Source organism: Mobula hypostoma, chromosome 11 (genome assembly GCF_963921235.1).
Source record: "Mobula hypostoma chromosome 11, sMobHyp1.1, whole genome shotgun sequence".
Taxonomy (NCBI): domain Eukaryota; kingdom Metazoa; phylum Chordata; class Chondrichthyes; order Myliobatiformes; family Myliobatidae; genus Mobula; species Mobula hypostoma.
The window spans coordinates 64854876-64875964 of NC_086107.1; the positions used below are offsets into that span (position 1 = coordinate 64854876).

General features: G+C 40.0%; 1 protein-coding gene across 2 annotated transcripts in view; it reads left to right on the top strand.

Moving 5' to 3' along the window:
- Window positions 1-21089, top strand: part of LOC134353797 (activating molecule in BECN1-regulated autophagy protein 1-like) — a 423477-nt gene that overhangs the window by 263484 nt on the left and 138904 nt on the right. The gene's annotated exons all lie outside the window — the stretch shown is intronic.

The following is a 21089-nucleotide window of genomic DNA, read 5'->3' on the forward strand; positions in this document are numbered from 1 at the left end:
AAAATTGTAACTTAAGAGTTCAGGTAAAGCCATAGAGGTCATCCTTGAAGCCAGTGTTAGACTGTTAAAATAATGGTTTTCAATCCAGCCTTGGTGATGGTTGGAGGAATGTGATGAGAGCATATATGTTGAACAGAATTTTTTTTTTTGAAGTTCAGTGATATTTCAGCAAATATAACCCATTTGAAGGATTTTTTTTTGGAAAATTGATTGGTACTGAGGGCTCAATTTATAGCTTGTTGCATTGCTTATAAACCATCCATACTTTCTTCATTTATTGAGACAATAGAGACCTTAATCAGGATTGGAAGCAGCTTCCAGAAGACATTCTTACACCACAGTGAACTATAATTATCACCAGAAAGACAATACAAAAGCCATTTTTTTTCCCAGAAACGGTGGATTCCTGTTAATTGGGACACATCAGGACCAGTTTATTTTGGTCCAATTAAATGGCTACCCCAATTAGCTGAAGTTAAAAGAGTATAAAAAAGACAAGCTACTGTTTAACTGACTAACAAATTGGGTATTTGTATGAAATACAGAACAAATTTAGAACATTACCAATACCACTACAGTACCATGAAATTGTGTATTCGTTCCTCATAATTCTCGATGAGGAATTCATCCAGTGTACTCTGCTGCATTTCTTTGACTGTAAATGAACAAAATCAGCTCAGATATATAGTGCAGATAATAGTCTGCCTTCATACAGTCTTTTTGATGATTGCATACTCTAAATCATTTTTATTGTAACACTCAAGATGGTTATCGATACCTTCAAATTGATTGTAGTTTCTAACTTGTTGAAATAGTCAAATTGTTTAATTTTCATTTCTGTCAGTTTCTGGCGTCTCCAAGCCTGAATGCTTGAAACCGCAGTGAGCAAAACAGTTCAGAATAATCTTACTATTTATTTCTTGCCAACTATCAATGACTAAGATTGCTGCTTTTTGACTCTATTTAAAAACTGTTTGCTCTAATCACGGTGTAATGACCACATAACTGCATGTGATTGACGCTAGTTAGAAGCTGTTTGACAACAGCCTTCTGTAGCAATCAAGTGACATAGTGTCCCAAACAAAAGAAGGAATTCCCAACTCTTTTCTCAAAATCACTATTTGTTAATATGTAAATTATAAAGACTGCACAATTTATATTGGAGGAGATTACTTTGAACCAGCAAGGAATGGTTGATAGCTGTATGGCCCTAAGGCATTGGAACAGAATTAGGCTATTCGGTCTGGTGATTATGAGTGATGCTACTGGTTTTTATAGTTTTTGTTAAAAGCTAATATTGGTAGAAAGAAGTATGCTGAAATGGCCATCACCATCATCGTGTTTTCTTCAGTTAAGCAATTTCCTGCCTTGTACCTGCCTCATCACCTTGATGTTCCCTGTTATGATGGATTCTTGATCTCAGTCGACCTCATTATGATTTTCCAGTTTATTGTTTATCTGTGCTGCACTTTCTCTGTAGCTGTTGCACTTTATTCTGCATTCTGCTATTGTTTTACCTGGTACTACCTCAATGCATCATGCAATGATTTGATCTGTATGAACAGTATACAAGACCAGCTTTGCATATACAATGCAGTTCCAATTTCATTGTTGTTGATTTCCCCGCAGTTTCAAAAATAAAGGGGATAGAAAGAAAACTGGGAATTATAAACCAATTAATCTGACACTAGCTGTGGGGAAAATGCTCATATCCACTCTTAAAAGTATAATACCAGAGCACCTGGAAAATAGTGACAAGATCAGACAAAGACAACTTGGATTTGAAGAATGAAGATCAATCTTAAATTATTCTTTGAGGATGTTAAGAATGGAATGGATGTAGTTGAGCTTTCAGAAGACTTATGATAAAATCCCACGTAAGATATTAGCTACACAATTAAAGCACAGGATTGGGGGTAAGAACTGATCTGATTGGCCAACTGCTTGGCAGACATGAAACAGAAGAAAACAAGAAGGCACAAACAATCTACTGGAGGAACTCAGCAGGTTGAGTAGCATCTATAGAAGGAAAGAAAATGTCGACATTTCAGGTTGAAACCTTGTATCGTGACTGAGAGTGGAGTGGCAAGATGGCCACCATTGAGAGGAGATGTGGAGTCGTGAGAAAGGACTGTGAGGCGTTTGGTGGACTGACAAGCGTAAGAGGTCAACCAAGTAGTTCCAAGAAGGAGAGATGAATGGGAGTGGAGTTGACATACTTCCCACACAGCTTTTCCCTCACCAGTGCCCACCCCACTTCCTTTCTAATTCCAGCTGCCATCTTCCTCTCCATTTTTTTCCTTCAATGATTTCCATTCTCATTTTCTTTACTTATCTGAATGTAGCACTGGTAACATTTTGTGTTTATGCTTACCTCCCTGCAGCAACTGTCTCCTATATTCACACTCCCCTCCCTCCACCTTGGTCCATCTGTTGTTGTTGTTGTTGTTGTTGTTCCCCTCCTCCTCCTCCCCCCTCTCCCCTTCCCCCCCCCGCATTCATATGCCTTCCAATTCCTCTCCTGCTCGCCTCCCCTATCTGACACAACCTGCCCATCATCTCACACCCCTCCTCAGACCACCAATTCCCTCACCATCTTTTCTTGCCTCTCCCCTTCTCTTTGAGCCAGCCATCTCACCTCTCCAATCTCAATTTTGATGCAAGGTTTTGACACAAAACATTAACACTTTTTCTCCTACTGATGCTGCTCAACCTGCTGAGTTCTTTCAGCAGGTTGTTTGTAGCTCCCAATTCCAAATGTCTGCAGTCTCTTGTATCTCCCTAGAAACAAGCAGGTCTTGAGGGGCAGGTAGCAACTGGTGGGGTATCACAGGGTTCATTGCTTCAACCTATGTTTGTTTACAATATATATTCATCATTTGGATTATTCAGCTTAGGCAATTACCCAAAGCAGGGTCAACATGAACACCTTTTACTTTGCTGTTTCCCTTAAAATGGCTATAAGCACATTTTCTATAAGGTTTTAATCTTCATAATATGTTCTGTATTTCATTTAGCACTTCTTTACGTGACTCTCCCAATTTGTTGGGCATCCATGTTGTGTTGCATTTATGCACTTGTTTTTAAAATACCATCTCTCATAATAAATATATTGTAAAAATACAAAATTGAACCTTTGGCATTTTAAGAGTATGGCCTGCTTTTTTTATTCTTGCCAAATGCAATGTTTTGTGTTTGTTAAGGAGATGTGGCCTTCAGTGCAAAAGCAACTGCAGATTGTCCATCCCTAATTGCCTTCAAGAAGGTGGTGGAGCAGCAGCTAATGACTTGCCTAGCCATTTCAGGGGGCACGCTGTTGTGCTCCGGATTCTTATAGAAGAGATTATTTTCCATGGAGAATATTGGTAAACCATTTATGAACAACAGTGCTCAATGATCTTTATCTGAATTAGATTATCTTGGTGCTTAGTATAGACCTTAGTTTTACCAATCTCGTGATTTAACCAGTTCACTGCCATGTTATTTAATCTGTTTGGGAGGTTGCCCATTTTACTGAACCACTTCTTTTGTCATCTGCCTGTGTCTTTGTTACTTCAATTTGAAAATATATTTTATGATTTTGATTCCTCAGATTCAGACCCAAAATAAAATTCTGCCATTTGTCGCAAGGTATTCCTTGCTAAAGGATATGTGCTAATGACAACTTTTCGATTAATTGACATAACTGAATATATGTGTCTTATGGTCTGATAATGATTTGATGTCTTTCCAGTTCTAAAAGAGACTGATCTGGAAAACTGTCTTAAATTGATTTTAGAAATTCATTACAAGCAGGACATTTATGAAACTGTTTGTAAATTATAGACCCGAAGTCAATACATGGGTTTATTTGTTTATGTTCTTTGCATTTCTGAAAAATACACCTTTTTGTGTGGTGATATCACATATTTGAAGAATGTGTTGCATTATAAAGGAGGGAGAAAGGTAGTATGCAATAGAAATTTAGGGAAGGAATTCCAGAGTTTGAGAATGAGCCAGGCAAGTGAAGTAAATCATGGCCACTCATGCTGCAGAGATATGGAGGACCTTTGAAGTTGTCAGGCCGGGTGCTAATTTGAAGTGTAAATCTATGGAGATTTTCAAGCATGATAATGTGAGCATTAAAGAGGGACTTTGATAACCTGGGAAATACTCACAAATGTTGCTTATGCAAAACCCTCCAAATTCATTTGAAGGGTAAGTATAGGAGTGATTCAGAATTTTTGCACAGGTCCAAATGCCAGCATTGAGACCCTAATTTCACTTAATTGACTGTTAACATGGCATGGAAAACATTGTATTTTTAATGTCAGCGAGGAATTGGTATCAAGTGATCATTCAAGTTGAATCACTCTATGCATGGAGTAGTTTGCAGTCCCTTTTAGACAAAATGCACAAAATCTATCTCTTTTTAAAAGAAAAGTAGCCAGATTTTTGTAGCTGATGCAGGCTTGCATGCAGTTTTAAGGAAACACTGAAGAAAGATGAACGTAGTTGGGATTTTCGCACCCACTCCACCTCCATCATTGTAATGCTGGTTTAAATAGTTTGAGCAGTTTACTTGAACTCAACTCGAGGACTTTCCTGCATTGATTGGATTGAAGAGTTCCATTCTATTGAGATTCAATTTTCCAGGGGACTTCTTAGTGATGCCTGCATGTGGATTATTTTAATCTTGGAAATTGTGCTTTATTTCTGATTATTGAGGCTCCAGAAGGGAGATAAAGCATGAATATTTTATGCTCCAATCAACATTGCTGTCCACTTCAATAATAAAAACTGCTCCTGCTTTATATTTTATCTTCAATATGAAATACCTAACAATTTGTTGCTGCTGATCTGCCAGTGCAGTTGATTACTGTGAGTTAAAGCAAGTTTGGAGAGTGCATAAAACATGTATATACAATGCCTATAAAAAGTATTCATCTGCCTTGAAAGTTTTCATATTTTATTGTTTTACAATTTGAATCACAGTGGATTTAAGTTTTTGACACTGATCAACAGAAAAAGACTTTCATGTCAAAGTGAAAACAGATCTCTACAAAGTGATCTAAATTAATTTCAAATATAAAACACAACATAATTAATTGCTTAAGTATTCACCCCCTTTAGTATGACTCACCAAATCATCACAGGTTCAGCCTATTAGTTATAGAAGTCGCAAAATTAGTTGCAACTTCTTTTTGGAGACCTGTGTGCAGTCAAGGTGTTTTAATTGATTGTAGTAAAAATACACCTGTATCAGGAAGGTCGAACTGCTGGTGAGTCAGCATCCTGGCAAAAAGAACACTCCAAGCAACTCCACGAAAAGGTTATTGGAAAGTACAAGTCAGGAGATGGATACAAGAAAATTTTCAAGTCACTGAATATCCCTTGGAATATAGTTAAGTCAATCATCAAGAAATGGAAAGAATATAGCACAGCTGTAAATCTGCCTAGAGCAGGCTGTCCTCAAAAACTGAGTGACTTTGTAAGAAGGGGTCTAGTGAAGGGGGAGGCCACCAAGAGACCAGTGACAACTCTGGAGGAGATACAAGCTTCAGTGGCTGAATTGGGAGAGACTGCAGTTACAACAACTTGCCTGGATGTTTCACTATCACAGCTTTATGGGAGAGTGGCAAAGAGGAAGCCACAATTGGAAAAAATACTCACATAAAATCGTGGCTAGAGTTTGCCAGAGGGCATATGGGAGACTCTGAAATCAGTTGGAAGTAGGTTCTATGAAACCAAAATTGAGATTTTTGGCCATCAGACTAAACTCTATGTTTTGCATAAACCAAACACCACACATCATCAAAAACATACCATCCCCACTTTGAAGCATGGTGGTGACTGCATCATGCTGTGGGAATGCTTCACTGCAGCAGGCCCTGGAAGGCTTGTGATGGTAGAGGGTAAAAGGAATGCAGCAAAATATCAGAAAATCCTGGAGGAAAACCTAATGGAGTCTCAAACAGAACCATACTTGGGGGAAGATTTGTTTTCCAGCCAAACAATGACCCCAAGCATAAAGCCAAGGCTGCACAGGAATGGCTTAATAACAACAAAGTTACTCCCCTCTGGTGGCTAAGTCAAAGTTCAGACCTCAATCCAGTTGAGAAATTGTGACTGGACTTGAAAAGGACTGTTTACTTACAATCCCCATGCAATTTGCCAGAACTTGAGGAGTTTTGTAAAGAAGAATGGGGAAAAACTGCAGTGTCCAGATGTGCAAAGCTGATAGAGACCTATCCACACAGACCCAAGGCTGTAATTCCTGCCAAAGGCGCACCTACTAAATACTGACTTGAAGGGGGTGAATACTTAAGCAATCAATTATTTTGTGTTTAATAATTGTAATTAATTTAAACCAATTTGTAGAAATTTGGTTTTACTTTAACACAAAAGAGTCTTTTCTGTTGATCAGTGTCAAAAAACCTAAATTAAATCTACTGTGATTCAATGTTGTAAAACATGAAAACTTAAAAGGTGAATACTTTTTATGGGCACTGTATTTGCAATGACAGTTTTGACAGGTAAATAATTTCTATTAAGATTAGATCAACAGGCATTAGTAAATACATCGCAGTATTCTTTTAATTTTCTTATTCACTGTGGCACCATATAAAGGCTAGTATAGATTTGATATTTTCTATATTTCCATTACTGCATCAAAAGAAGAAAGCAGAAAGTCGTAAAAATGCACCAGTCTTCTACAGAAGTACAATTGATAGAAGCATAAAACACAGTGAGCAGAATGCTTGCTTTAACCACCTCACTTTTGCTATTACTCCAAGACTGGTTGAGATGCAATAAGTCTGTGAAACTGAAACGTAGCTCTGCATATCATCATAATTTAACTATGCTGGTTGACCATGCACAAGCAATAGTGCAGGTTTCTGGTATTCCCGCACTTAATAGTTATCAATTAATTTCTCATCTGTTATTATTCATTTACTTATTTGCTCTTCACTTACAGAAGATAGAACGATACACACCCTTCAACCCACAATGTTGCGTCAATCCTTTAACTTACTCCAAGATCAATCTAACCATTCCAACTCACGTAGCCTTCCATTTTTCTTTCAATGTCCCTAACGTATGTGCCTCTACCGCCACCCTGGCAGCATATTCCGTGCATCTATCACTCTGTGTATAAGCAAATTCTACCTCTGACATTCCTCCTATATTTCCTTCCAAACACCTTAATGTTATGTCCTCTTGTATTAGCCACTTCCATCCTGAGGAAAGTATCTATGGCTATCCACTCTGTTTATTCCTCTTGTCATCTTCAACACCTTTATCAAGTCACCTCTCATCCTACTCCTCTCCAAAGAGAAAAGTCCTGGCTCACACAACCTATCCTCATAATACTGCTCTCTAATCCAGGCAGCATCCTGGTAATCTTGCCTGCACCCTCTCTAAAGCTTCCACATCCTTCCTATAATTAGGAAGTGAACTTAACTGAACCAATACTTCAGGTATGGTCTAACCAGAATTTTATGGAGCTAATTACCTCACAGCTCTTGAAGTCAATCTGCTGACTAATGAAGGCCAAAACACCATATACCTTCTTAACCACCCTATCAACTTACACTGCAACTTTGAGGGATCTATGCACGTGGGTCCCAAGTTCAGTCTGTTCCTCCACATTGCTAAAATCCTGCTGTTGACCCTGCATTCTGCCTTCAAATTCGACCTTCCAAAGTGGATCATTTCACACTTTGCTGGGTTGAACTCCATCTGCCACTTCACTTTTCAGTCCAGCTCTGCAAACTATCAATGTTTTGTTGTAACCTGCAAAAACCTTCTACGCTATCCACAAAACTGTGAACCATTATGTCATGTGCAAACTTTCTAAGACACCCTTCTGCTTCCTCACTCAAGTCATTTATAAAAATTACAACTGGCAGAAGTCTCAGAACAGATCGCTGAGGAACTCCACTGGTCACCAATCTCCAGGTAGAATGCACTTAATGCACCCTTTACCTATGTGGCAAACCAGTTCTGAATCCTTGAGGCCAAGTTTCCCTGAATCCCATGCCTCCTAACTTTCTGAATGAGCCTACTATGGGGAGCATTCTCAAATTCCTTACTAAGATCTATATACACCACATTCACTGCTCTGTCTTCATCAGTACGTTTTGTCACTTCCTCAAAGAGTTCAATTAGGCTTCTGAAGCAGGATCTGCTATTCGCAAAGCCATGTTGATCCTCCTTCTCCAAAGTTTTATAAATCCTTTCTCTAAGAATCCTCTCCAGTAATTGTCCACCTCTGACACAAGACTCACTGGTCTATAATTACCAGGATTATCCCTATTCCCTTTCTTGAACAAAGGAATAACATTTGCCACTATCCAATCCTCTGGCACTACAATGCAAAGATCATCATCAAAGGCGCAGCACTCTTTTTCCAGACTTCTATAATAACCTGAGGTATATCCCATCTGGCCCTGGAGATTTATCAATCCTAATGCTTTTCAAAAATTTCAGCATATCCTCTTCCGTAATTTCAGTTTGTCAGCCTGTTCGACTCTGACCTCACATTCGTTAAGATCCCTCTCACTTGTGAATACTGAAGCAACGTATTCGCTAAAGGATCTACCCTACCTTTGACTCCAACACATTTTCTTTTCTACCCCTGATCCCTACCCTCACTCTTGTCATCCTCCTGTTCTTCGTGTAAGTGTAGAATGCCTTAGGGTTTTCGTTAATCTGAGTCGCTAAAGCTGTCTCGCCTTCTCTTCTAGTTCTGTTAAGTCCATACATAAGCTCCTTCCTGACTACCTTTTAATTCTCAAGAGCCTTGTCTGATCCTTGCTTTCTAAACCTTAATTATGCTTCTATCTTCCACTTGACTAGGTATTCCACATCTCTTGTCAACTACAGTTCCTTCACCCTATCATCCTTTCCCTGTCTCAATGGGACAAACTTATCCAGATGCTGTGCAAGTGCTCCCTATATACATTTTACATTTCTGTGAGTATATCATTCCTAATTTATGCTTCCTAACAGCTTCAAAATTTCCCATTCCATCTGTTCCTATCCCTGTCCAAGGCTATGGCAAAGGAGTTGTGGTCACTGTCTCCAAAATGTTCACCCGCTCAGAGATTTGTGCCAGTGATCCCACGAAGGTTCATTGCCTAGTACCAGATCCAGTATGGGCTCTCAATCTAGTCAGCCTGCCTACATACTGTGTCAGGAATCCTTTGCTGCACACACCTAACAAATTCTGCCCTATCTACATCTTTTGCACTGAGGAGGTACTATTCATTATGAGGAAAGTTGAAGTCATCCATATCACAACAGCACTATTATTTACTTCTGGGGCGCCTCAAGGTGACTCGTGGTAGCAGCAGAACTCTCAATACGATTAAATATTCTCGTTTCAGCCTGATACAGCTAAGAAGAACAACTGCTTCCAAGGTCAGTAGAGTCAACAAAGATGTCTTAATGTGTTTAATCAAACTATCGCTGCTTAAAACCAATGGAAACAACGCTGATTGGGGATGGATTCGTCCTCACAGGATTCCACGCAGGAAACGTGGCTGCTGGTCGGGGGTACAAATGCGTTTAAGGAAATGGGGTTTTAATCTCCCAATACTGACTATCTTGCTGGCAAACGTGCAGCCTCTGGTGAATAAAATTGATGATCTCAGAGCTAGGGTGCTGAATCACAGGGACATTAGGACCGTGTGTGTCCTTTGTTTCATGGAATCCTGGATAACCCCTTCTGTACCGGATGCAACGATTCAGATGGACGGATTTACTATATACCATCAGGATAGATCTATAGAGTCTCTCCAAAGCTGAGGTGGAGGAGTATGCCTCATGATCAACTCTTCCTGGAGCACAAATATATCAGTGCTGCCCCAATTCTGCTCACCAGACCTGGAATATCTAGCAGTAGGTGCCATCCTTTTTACCTACTGCGGGAGATTTCCAGGATCATTTTGATAGCAGTATACATTCCAGCTCAGGCCAATGTCAATCAGGCTTTAGGTGACCCGAGCAATGAGATCAACATGCACAGAACAGCACACCCTAATGCCTTCACTGTCATTTTGGGGAATTTTAACCAGACCAGTCTGAAAAATCACTAAGCAATTACCATCAACAGATCACTTGCAATATCAGAGGAAACAACACATTGGACCACTGTTACACCACCATCAAGAATGCCTACCGTGCTATTCCACGCCCTCATTTCAGGAAGTCTGATCACCTGGCTGTACTTCTACTCCCCGAGTATAGGCAGAGACTGAAGATTGCAGCACCAGCAGTAAGGACCAAGAAGGTATGGACAAGGGAAGCACAGGAGCCCCTATAGAACTGCTTTGAATTGGTAGGCTGGACTGTATTCAGGGATTCATCTTCAAATCTGGATGAGTATGCTGCTGTTGTTACCAACTTAATTAAAACCTGTGTGGATGAATGTATGCCTATAAAGACTTGCTGTACATTCCCAAACAAAAAGCTGTGGATGAATCAGGAGGTACGTAGACTGCTGAAGGCTAGATCTGTGGCATTCAAATCTGGTGACCCAGGTATGTACCAGAAAGCCAGATATGATTTGCGGAGGACTATTTCAAGGGCGAAGAGACAATTTCGAATGAGGTTGGAGGCAACATCGGATGTACGACAACTCTGGCAGTGTATGCAAGGCATTACTTCCTACAAAGCGAAACCCAATAGCATGAATAGCAGCGATGCTTCACTACTGGATGAACTCAATACCTTCTATGCTCGCTTTGAAAGGGAGAATATAGCTACAACTGTGAATATCCCTACTGCACCTGATGACCCTGTGATCTCTGTCTCAGAGGCCGCTGTTAGGCTGTCTTTAAAGAGAGTGAAGGACCAGATGGAGTACCTGATAAGGCTCTGAAAACCTGTGCCAACCAACTAGCAGAAGTATTCAAGGACATTTTCATCCTCTCACTGTTATGGACAGAAGTTCCCACTTGCTTCAAAAAGGCAGCATTTATACCAGTGCCTAAGAAGAATAACGTGAGCTGCCTTAATGACTATCACTCAGTAGCATGCACATCGACAGTGATGAAATGCTTTGAAAGGTTGGTCATGACTTGGCAAGGACCTATCGCCACAGTAGGTCAACGGCAGTTGCAATCTCAATGGCTCTTCACATGGCCTTAAACCAACTGGGCGTCACAAACACCTATGTCAGCATGCTGTTCATCTTCTATAGCTCAGTGTTTAATAACATCATTCCCACAATCCTGACAGAAAAGTTACAGAACCTGGTCCTCTGTATCTCCCTCTGCAATTGGATCCTCAACTTCCTAACTGGAGCATTCATCAGCTCTTCCTGCCTTTGTGATAGCCAAGGCCCTGTAATGGCCACAATGTCATAGTTCCATTTACTAACCAATGTTCCAATTTCATCACCCTTTTCCCTGATATATCTTGCGTTACAATAAACACATTTAAACCCATGCAATTGATAGCAGTTTTGCCCTTTCCTTTCAGTCTCCCAACAGACTGCGTCTATCTGTACACCAACTGCCCCATCCTTTGACCAATCGCTCTGGTTCCAATCCCCCTGCTAAACTAGTTTAAACCCTACCCAACAGCTATAGCAAACCTGCCCGCAAGGATATTGGTCCCTTTAGAGTTCTGGTTGCAGTTCACTTCTTCCTCAGAGTAGATACCAATGATCCATAAATCTGAAACTCTGCCCCTGCTCCAGTTGCCAAATATTCATCTGCCAAATCATCCTGTTCTTACACCCGCTGGAGCATGGCATGGGCAGCATACTCTTGAGATCCTGCTCTTTAGCTTCCTACCTAGCTCCCTATATTCTCTGTTTAGGACCTCATCCCTTTTCCTACCTATGTCATTATACCAATACGTACCACAATTTCTGGCTGCTCACTCTCCCCCTTAAGAATGCTCTAGATCCAATCTGAGACATCCCTTATGTATTGAATCTTTGGTAACTGCATTCCCTTCCCATATCTTTTTGTTGTATTTTCCTTTTCACTTGCCCAAGATGTCATCCAGCGAGCTCTAGCTTCAGTTGCCTTACCTTTCTTCCTTATGCAAATATACCTAGCCCGATACTTGAAACATCTATTCTCCAAGGATCACCCATTCTTCAATAAAAAATTTACTTCATATAATCCCTGGTAAATCCTCACTGGTTGCAGTCAGCTTTCTTCCAATTTAGAAATTCTACTTTGGATTTCTCCTTGTAATCGTCATTATTAACCTGAAGTTTATAATCCATAAGTAATTATTCGATGAGCAAGGAAAAGTGAGCATGTACTATTAAAATGCAACCTAGGCATTGTATCATGACCTTGGAAAATTTTCTAAACCACTTAAGGATTCAAAGGGAAATCTTCACATTGAGGTGGTAATATAGATAAAGTATTATCAGTGTTTGAAATTACTTCCTTTACAAACAGAAGACACAGCGAAGAATTGCAAAATAGAGAGGAATATTGACAGAATAGTAATAAAGAAATTGTCAAAAGATAAGCAAATACAGTTTTTTTTGTTTTGGACAGTTTAAGGCTAATTGAATGAAAGCTTGAATTCTGTCAAAACAAATCATGCCTTATGAAGGCTGAAGAATTAATCTATCAATCAACTCACAGATGGCATCTGACAGTGTTATAGGTTTATTAAGAAGCTTGATCATCTTAATAAGGAGAAGTTTGTGGTATTTTTTTTTTAATTCTTAAGAGTTTATAAAGGGCAAAACTCATCTGATTTTACACACAAAATACTCTGCAGATGCTGGGGGTCAACGCAACACTCGCAACGTTGACTGATCGTTTCCACTGCTGAGTTCCTTCACAACACGGTGGAAACGATGCGTCGACGTTTCTGGAAAGATCTGGCTAGCATGTACTATTAAAATGCAACCTAGGCATTGTATCATGACCTTGGAAAATTTTCTAAACCACTTAAGGATTCAAAGGGAAATCTTCACATTGAGGTGGTAATATAGATAAAGTATTATCAGTGTTTGAAATTACTTCCTTTACAAACAGAAGACACAGCGAAGAATTGCAAAAATAGAGAGGAATATTGACAGAATAGTAATAAAGAAATTGTCAAAAGATAAGCAAATACAGTTTTTTTTGTTTTGGACAGTTTAAGGCTAATTGAATGAAAGCTTGAATTCTGTCAAAACAAATCATGCCTTATGAAGGCTGAAGAATTAATCTATCAATCAACTCACAGATGGCATCTGACAGTGTTATAGGTTTATTAAGAAGCTTGATCATCTTAATAAGGAGAAGTTTGTGGTATTAAAAGAATATTGTCTCCACATGAAAGCAAACAGTTGTGAATGGATACACTATATCGATGGAGGATTTGCTGTAGTATTGCCAGCATTACTTATTAATATAAAATTTTCAGATGATTCAAAACTTCGCAAAGTGCTCAGTCCTGATGATTGTAATTATCGGCTTTAGATGTGATAGAACTGGTGGTAAAAATACCAGAAGCTAGGGAGACAGTTTTCAATATGGAAAAGTGAAGAGTGATGGACTTTAGAACAAACATTCTGCAAAGATTGTCTTATAAATCCCACAATTTTGAGCAGAAATGACTGTTAGAATACACATCCTTGAATGACAGAGCAAGCAAATAAAGTGCGCATGCAGGTGTTCAAATTGCTTCAATTGGTGAGTAGAATTAAAAAGAAATGGGAAATTTTGGGATAGTTTTCATAGAGTTATATAACATGGAAACAAGCTCTTCGGCCATAACATCTATGCCAACCAAGTTGTCTACCTGAGCTAGTCCCATTTGCCAGCACTTGGTCCATATCCTTCTAACTTTTTCTATCCATTTAGTCATTCAAATACCTTTCAAGTTCTGTAATTGTTCCCATACCGCATACCCAGCTCCCTCTGTGTGGAAGACTTGCAACTCAGGTTCCTAAAAATCTTTCCCTTCTCAGCTTAAATCTATGCCCTCTAGTTTTAGATGCTTCTGCCCTGAGAAAAATAATCTGAGAATTCATCCTATATGTGCCCTTGTTCATTTTTTGTACGCCTGTATGATTACCCCTCAGTCTAACAGCTCAATCCCTCCAGTCCCAGTATCACCCTTGTGAATCTCTCCTGCATCCTTTCCAGCATCATGATGTCATCTGGAATATTGTGGACTTCTGAAGTCCAACAGGAATGATGGAAAGATCATAAAATGACACAGGGGAGATTTATTAAATATTAATTTGGATGGGAGTTTTCAGTTGTAAGAAGAGCTTAGAAAAGTTAAACCAGACCCAAAGGATATTTTTGGGATGATGAAAGATTTTTATGGAGCAGATAGATAAAATAGATCGTTGAGTATGCTGTAAGTCAAGGAGTAAAACTCTTTACAAGGCAATCTAGAGGGGAGATGAGAAATTGTTTCACTGAGATGCTGGGATTTGGATGCACATCTAAAAATGTAATGAAACTTAATAACACAAAGTATTTTTAAGAAAAATTGAGAGATATTTACAGTTCTGCAGGAATAAGCATCATCACACTTTCAGAGGCAGTGATCAGCATGGGTCTAATGACTACTATTTCCATTATCCCATTTCTATTAGTATTCCAAGGCTAGTGCTATTCGAAAAAAATAAGTAAATATTTTAGACAACACACATAAAAATTGCTGGTGAACACAACAGGCCAGGCAGCATCTATAGGAAGAGGTATAGTCAACATTTCGGGCCAAGACCCTTGGTCAGGACAAAGGGTCTCAGCCTGAAACGTCGACTGTATCTCTTCCTATAGATGCTGCCTGGCCTGCTGCGTTCACCAGCAATTTTTATGTGTGTTGCTTGAAATTCCAGCATCTGCAGATTTCCTTGTGTTTGCATTTTTAAATATTTTAGATTAGTGAAAGCATATAATCCAGAGCAAAGAGAAAGTTGCTTAAGGGACAACACAAGGAAAAGACTTTTTGCCCTTCTGGGTCTTTGCTGACTTTCACTGCACCTGTTTTTGTTCTCATCTTGCACTATAACCCACTATTTTCTCTTCTTCCCTCCCCCCCCCCCACATTCCCATCCATTCTCCCCAGATTCTGCCACTCAGCTACACACTCTGGGTGAGTTAAAATGGCTAATTAACTGCCCAGCCACCTTTGGGGTTTGTTAGGAAGCCAGAGTACCTAGAGGAAGTCAACATGGTTACAGGAAAAGCTTGTAAACTTCACTCAGAAGAGCATGAGGACAGGATTGAACCTGGGTCACTGGAGCTCTGAGGCAGCAGCTTTACTAGCTGAGTAAGAGACCTCACGAGAATCGATAATTAAAATAAAATTCATATTTCCAGTGTAGATGACAGCCTGTAATCATTTGGATGATTGGTCTTCCATACAATTAAATGACAATATACTGAACAATGCCACGGTCACACAGTGGTTAGTGCGACACTTTTGCAGCTCAGGGCGCTGGAGTTTGGAGTTTAATCCCAGTGCCTGCTGTAAGAAGTTTGTACATCCTCCCCAAGGAATATCTAGGTTTCCTCTCACAGTCCAAAGATGTTCCACTTAGGGCAATTGGTTCTGGTAAGTTGTCCCGTGATTAGGCTACAGTTAAACTGGGGCATTGCTAGCGGCATCACTTGAAAGGTTGGTACGCTCTTCTCCATGCTGTATCTCTAAATAAGTAAAACTAGCAGTCAAGGAAGTCAACAAAGTTGCTTCTTTTTTTAAACTTTGTCTGCCTTTTAGTAGTTACTTCAGCACAACCAAGTATCAGAGTCAGCTGCATTTTCATCTTTCTCCACTGTTCCTATGAATACCCCTTTTGCAGTTCCAGTTTGCTGATTAAAGTTGTGGAGATGTAGTGTTCTTAAATGGTGTGAGGTTAATTTAGCATGTTTTGGCAATGTAGGATATACTTGAAAAATCCTATCTCCTGCTCAACCTAATTGTGTTACTGCAGAAAGTGCAAGACATAAGAAAGAAAATGAGTTTGGTCATATCGTCGCAAGAGAAATAGTTCATTGCAATAAATTATACAAATATACGATTAGTTGGGAAAAGAAATGTCAGCGGTAGGCTAACTCAGTTCAAGATGCATGACTTTCATTTTTGCCTCTTTTAAAATTGTACATTTCAGCTCCTGTTTGACTCTGTTCTGTGTAGATCCTGATAAATCATCTTTGATTAAGCCATATCAGGCGTCATTTCTCCAATCTTCCTGTTTTGAGAGCTGTGGAAAATTGAAGTGACAACATTCATTTTCTCTGTCAGTCAATTTAGTCCATAATGTAAATCGATTCTGCACAACACCAACTTATCTAGCAAAACTGCAATCTTGTGCAAATATGTTATACAGTAGCTGAGAATTAGTTTTGGGATTCCATGGTGTTTGTAAAATGCAAGTTTGTTCAGCTGGCACACTGAAAAATGTAAAGTCCTCATCAGACAGTGGTCAGTATATGGAATAAGCTGCCAGAGGAAGTAGTTGAGACAGGTGCATTAACAACATTTAAAGGGTGTTAGACAAGTGCATGGGTAGGAAAGTTTTCGAGAAACATGGGCAAATGGAATTGGATCAAATGGGAATCTGGTTCGGCATGAACCAGTTGAGCAGAAAGGCCAGTTTCCATGCTGAATGACTTTGTAGCTTTATCGATGCCAGTAGTAGGATGTAGGAAATTGATAAAGCTCTGCATTGACGCCAAGTGAGGGAAATTAGAGAGGTCCGAATAGGAGGCTGAAAGGGACAGTTCCCAAAGAAAATTTTGAAAAAGATTTGGATCTTAATTTAAATCCTTAGGTATAATGGAAGCAAATTACTTCCCACTGGACCATGTTAAAAATATTGTACCTCAATTCATTAAAATCTCAGTCAATTGTGTTTTTTAAAAAATATATGTATTTTTTTCTTATTGCTTGTCATCCCTGGATTTGTCTTATAGCTTTAAAGCAGCTTCTGCCCTGCAGAGGTAAGTCATGTTTCAAACTTCATCAGCCCACTCAGGATGCACACCCACTCAAGCATCTGCAGCAGTGTTTTTCCAGGGCTTTTGGAAATGGCATGACATGCAAGCATAGCTTGTCAGTTTCAGTGGATGCAAGTTAGATTTTCTCGTTGGTAAGTACTGTAAAAAGAACAATCCTTAGCTTGCAACCCAACACAACTTGTCAACTTCCACAGATACAACTGGGAGTTGTAATGCATTATACACCTGTGACATTTTTAACGCATTGCCCTGCTGTCATTTTTATTGCAAACTGTATTTCAAAGACAACAGGATGACAGGTTGTAATGTTGCTGTTCACTCCCAGAAGCGGTAAGCAGCATGTTGGTCCAAGTAGTCAGTTTAGGCTAAACCTCCCTGAAAGTTAAAAATTCAAAATACATTTATTATCAAAGTATGTATGCAGTATACAACCCTGAGATACGAATTCCCACAGACAGCTACAAGACTAAGAAATCCATGAAATGCGTTCAAAGAAAATCTTTAACCATCCTCCCCACCCCCATGTTCAAAAAAAACCAAATTGTGCATCTAGTTTAAAAAAAAGTGGGAAAACACAGAATGTAAAACACAAAATCAAACGAGTCCAGGCATCATAATGTGAACTACAGAATCCAATCCACAACTTCATCGATTAAACCTTACCCAAGACCCAGGACTCTAACACAATCCTCTAGCAGCATTAATTGAGAGGGAGAGAGAGACTGTCACATGCAGACACCTTCCTCTGGCAGCAGTGGGTGAGAGACTGGTACCGTTGCTGAACACCCGCTCGTTTCGCCTACCTATAGAGAAATGGGAAAAAATTTTCAATTAGTTAGCTCTTCCTCTATATGTGCTAAACATACACTGATACAATTTAAGGTAGTGCATAGGGCCCACATGTCTAAAGATAAACTAGCTCGTTTTTACTCCCATATAAATGCTATTTGTGACAGGTGTCACTCTGAGGTGGCTTCTTTGACTCAATGGTTCTGGTCCTCCCCTCTCTTGGAAAAATTTTGGAAAGATATTTTTTTGACCACCCGCTCGCCTTCCACTCTCGCCTCGTTGATTTCAGTCTTCCTCGACGCTTCAGTCGGTGAGATCGGTGAGGAATGGAGTCGATCATGGACTCGCAGGTTTCTTGGCCCCGAGGTCACATGCTTCCTCACCAAATGCCCTTGGAGACGGTGAAGCGCCAGATCGCTGAATCAGCCTGATCACAGGCTCCAACAGTAGCAGAACCACTTTTGAAAGTAAAAGAAGTGAAAGAATTAGTTTCGTGAACCATCTGGAGGATGTCGCCCTTGGTCGCGTTGTTACTGGTGGCATCTTCCGTTAGGGGCCTCGCTTACTGTGAATACAAGCTCAGAAAATTGTCATAGGAAAAAGCCTTCCATTTGCAGTGGTCTTCAGTGCTGGATGTTAGTTTGACCTGTAATATTTCCATGGAGAAGCTAATTGTTCATGTTTCTTCAAATTTGCTTGGAGCTTTGGATGAGTAGTTTAGGAATTTCATATTTTTTTAATTCCAGGTTAAATTCCAAACGGGTGGATAGTTGTACTATTATTTTTCACAGAAGTTGATAAACCAGTTATGCTACAATATGGCAACACACACAACATGCTGGAGGAACTCAGCAAGTCAGGCACCATCTATTGGGGGGAATAAACTTTCCCTTCTGTGTTTATGTATTTTTAACAATGCTCATCTTTGAAGACTAGCATGACCTCTGATATGGTTGTAGGTTTAATTCATCAGTTTCTAGTAAACTGTCTCCTTATCCTTCGCCACCTGGCTGTTTAGGAGGAGCCTGTTTAAAAAAGATAACAGTTAAGAGGATAATTCAATGTGGAATACCCACAGCAGAAATCTGGTTAAAAACACTCTTCTCTGGCCTGAAAATCAGAGGATGAATTAAACAGTGAGCCTGTAAAAAATAATCAGTTTGTTCATTGTAATGCTACATTGCACTTTGGTAGAGAGAGTGTTATATACGTCAAGGAACAACTTGTTCAAAGTTCAACGTAAAATTTATTGTCAGAGTGCATACATGTCACTGCATTCAACCCTGAGATTCTTTTTCTGCGGGCATTAAGCTCTGTTTGTATACAGGTAGTAGGAGTACAGCCAAATGATCCGACTTACCAAACTTGTGCAGTATTAAATGAATCACTATGGTGACTCCAATAACGTGAGAAAACGAGTATGCAGTTTCTATGCAATGGAAGGCAGGCAGGGAAATAGTTGAATTTGCAAGGCCATCCGTCTTTGACGCTAATGTGGTCTAAAATGGAAAGGTTATAGCACGTAAAACTGAGCAAGCAAAAGTGTGTCACCGGTAAATGCTGATCAGTTTGATCGTATGTAAAAAGAAAAATGGGGGGGGGCGGGTGTTTGGGTCTAGGGTCCTTTGTCAGAACTAGTAAGGAGAAAAGAAGTTAATTTTAAGCTGCAGAGAAAGTAATGGGTAATTGGTTTAATTTGTCACATATACAACTATACAGTTTAAAACTGCTTTGCATGCCATCCCTACAGATCATTTCAAATCAGTAGTACAAAGGGAAGAACAATAACATAGTGTTACAATTACAGAAAGTACAGTCCAGGTAGACAATCAGGTCCAAGGGCTATAATGAAGTTTGTAAGGTCAGGAGTTCATTTTTATCATGCAGGAGGTCTGTTCAAAAGTCTTTTACCCATAACAAGGTGGAAACTGACCTTGAGCCTGGTGATGCTTTTTTTTAAGCATTTGTATCTTCCCCTCCCCAGTGGAAGCAGGGAGAAATAAGAATGAGCAGGGTGGGTGGGGTCTTTGATTATGTTGACTGCTTTCCCGAGGCAGCAAGAACAATAGACAGAGCCCACGAATGGGATACTGTTTTTTGTGATAGACTGCGGAGAGGATTTCATTAAAGGAAAAGACAAAGTACCTTTCATAGACTGAGATTACATGGATTAAAATGGCAGTTAGAACTAGGTTATCCATGTCTGTGGTATGGGTTGCTCTTATTAGGGCTGTGAGGTATACCCAGCAGGGCAGGCTGTACCAATGAAAAGAGAAAAACTGAGCCAAACCTCAAGTTGACAGAACTGGTCAGTTGTGATTAAGAAAGGGCGAGTTACTTAACGTTGGATAACTTGATATTGAGTGCAGATTGCTGCAATGTTCCCAGATGGATGATTGAAGTGCCAAGCCTCAAACTTCCATTGGGCTTAATAGTGGAAGTGCAGGAGTCCAAAGGAAGATAGGTCTAAGTTGGACGTAGAATTAAAGTGGCAAAAGATCGGACTTGACTGCAGGTACTCCACAAAGCGATCACCCAATCTCCCAACAACAGGAATTCTGCAGATGCTGGAAATTCAAGCAACACACATCAAAGTTGCTGGTGAACGCAGCAGGCCAGGCAGCATCTCTAGGAAGAGGTGCAGTCGACGTTTCAGGCCGAGACCCTTCGTCAGGACTAACTGAAGGAAGAGTGAGTAAGGGATTTGAAAGTTGGAGGGGTTTCTCCTGCGCAGTAGATCCCAGTTTGTGAATACTGAATCCATTACAGCAGGTGGAAATGCATTGAGCCTAGACTATTTAGATCCCTGGATGGTGGAAGGGAAAGGTGTAACATTAGGTATTGCAAATCCTACAGTTGCATGAGGCAGCACTCCAAGACGGGTGGGCATTGAAGAGGTAGCCAGAGAGTCACGAGAGGAGTGATGCCTTTGAAATACTGATTAAAGAAAGGAAAAGGGAATATGTGTCTGGTAGAACATGTATCTTGTTGGAGCTGGAGAAACTTGCGAAGGATGACCTGTTGAATGCAGAAGCTTGCTCTGTCCAGGTGGTGAGGTGTCGAGAGCAGAAGTCAGTGAAATAGATATGATGTGGTCAAGGGATCTGACCATTATGGTGGGGGGTGGGAAGCAATGATTTAGTATGGTCCTTCTCTCCAGGCACATTGCAGCCTTCCAGACTTCATCCAATCCTCAAACTTCAGATGTCTGGTGATTTCTTTCATTTTATATCAGAACTGGCCATTTCTGCCAATGATCCATCTGTGCCCCACAGTTTGGCACAAACACAGAAAAAGAAGCACACACACAAGGTGAAGGATCTCAACCCAAATGGTCAACTGTTCATTCTCCTCCATCAATGCAGCCTG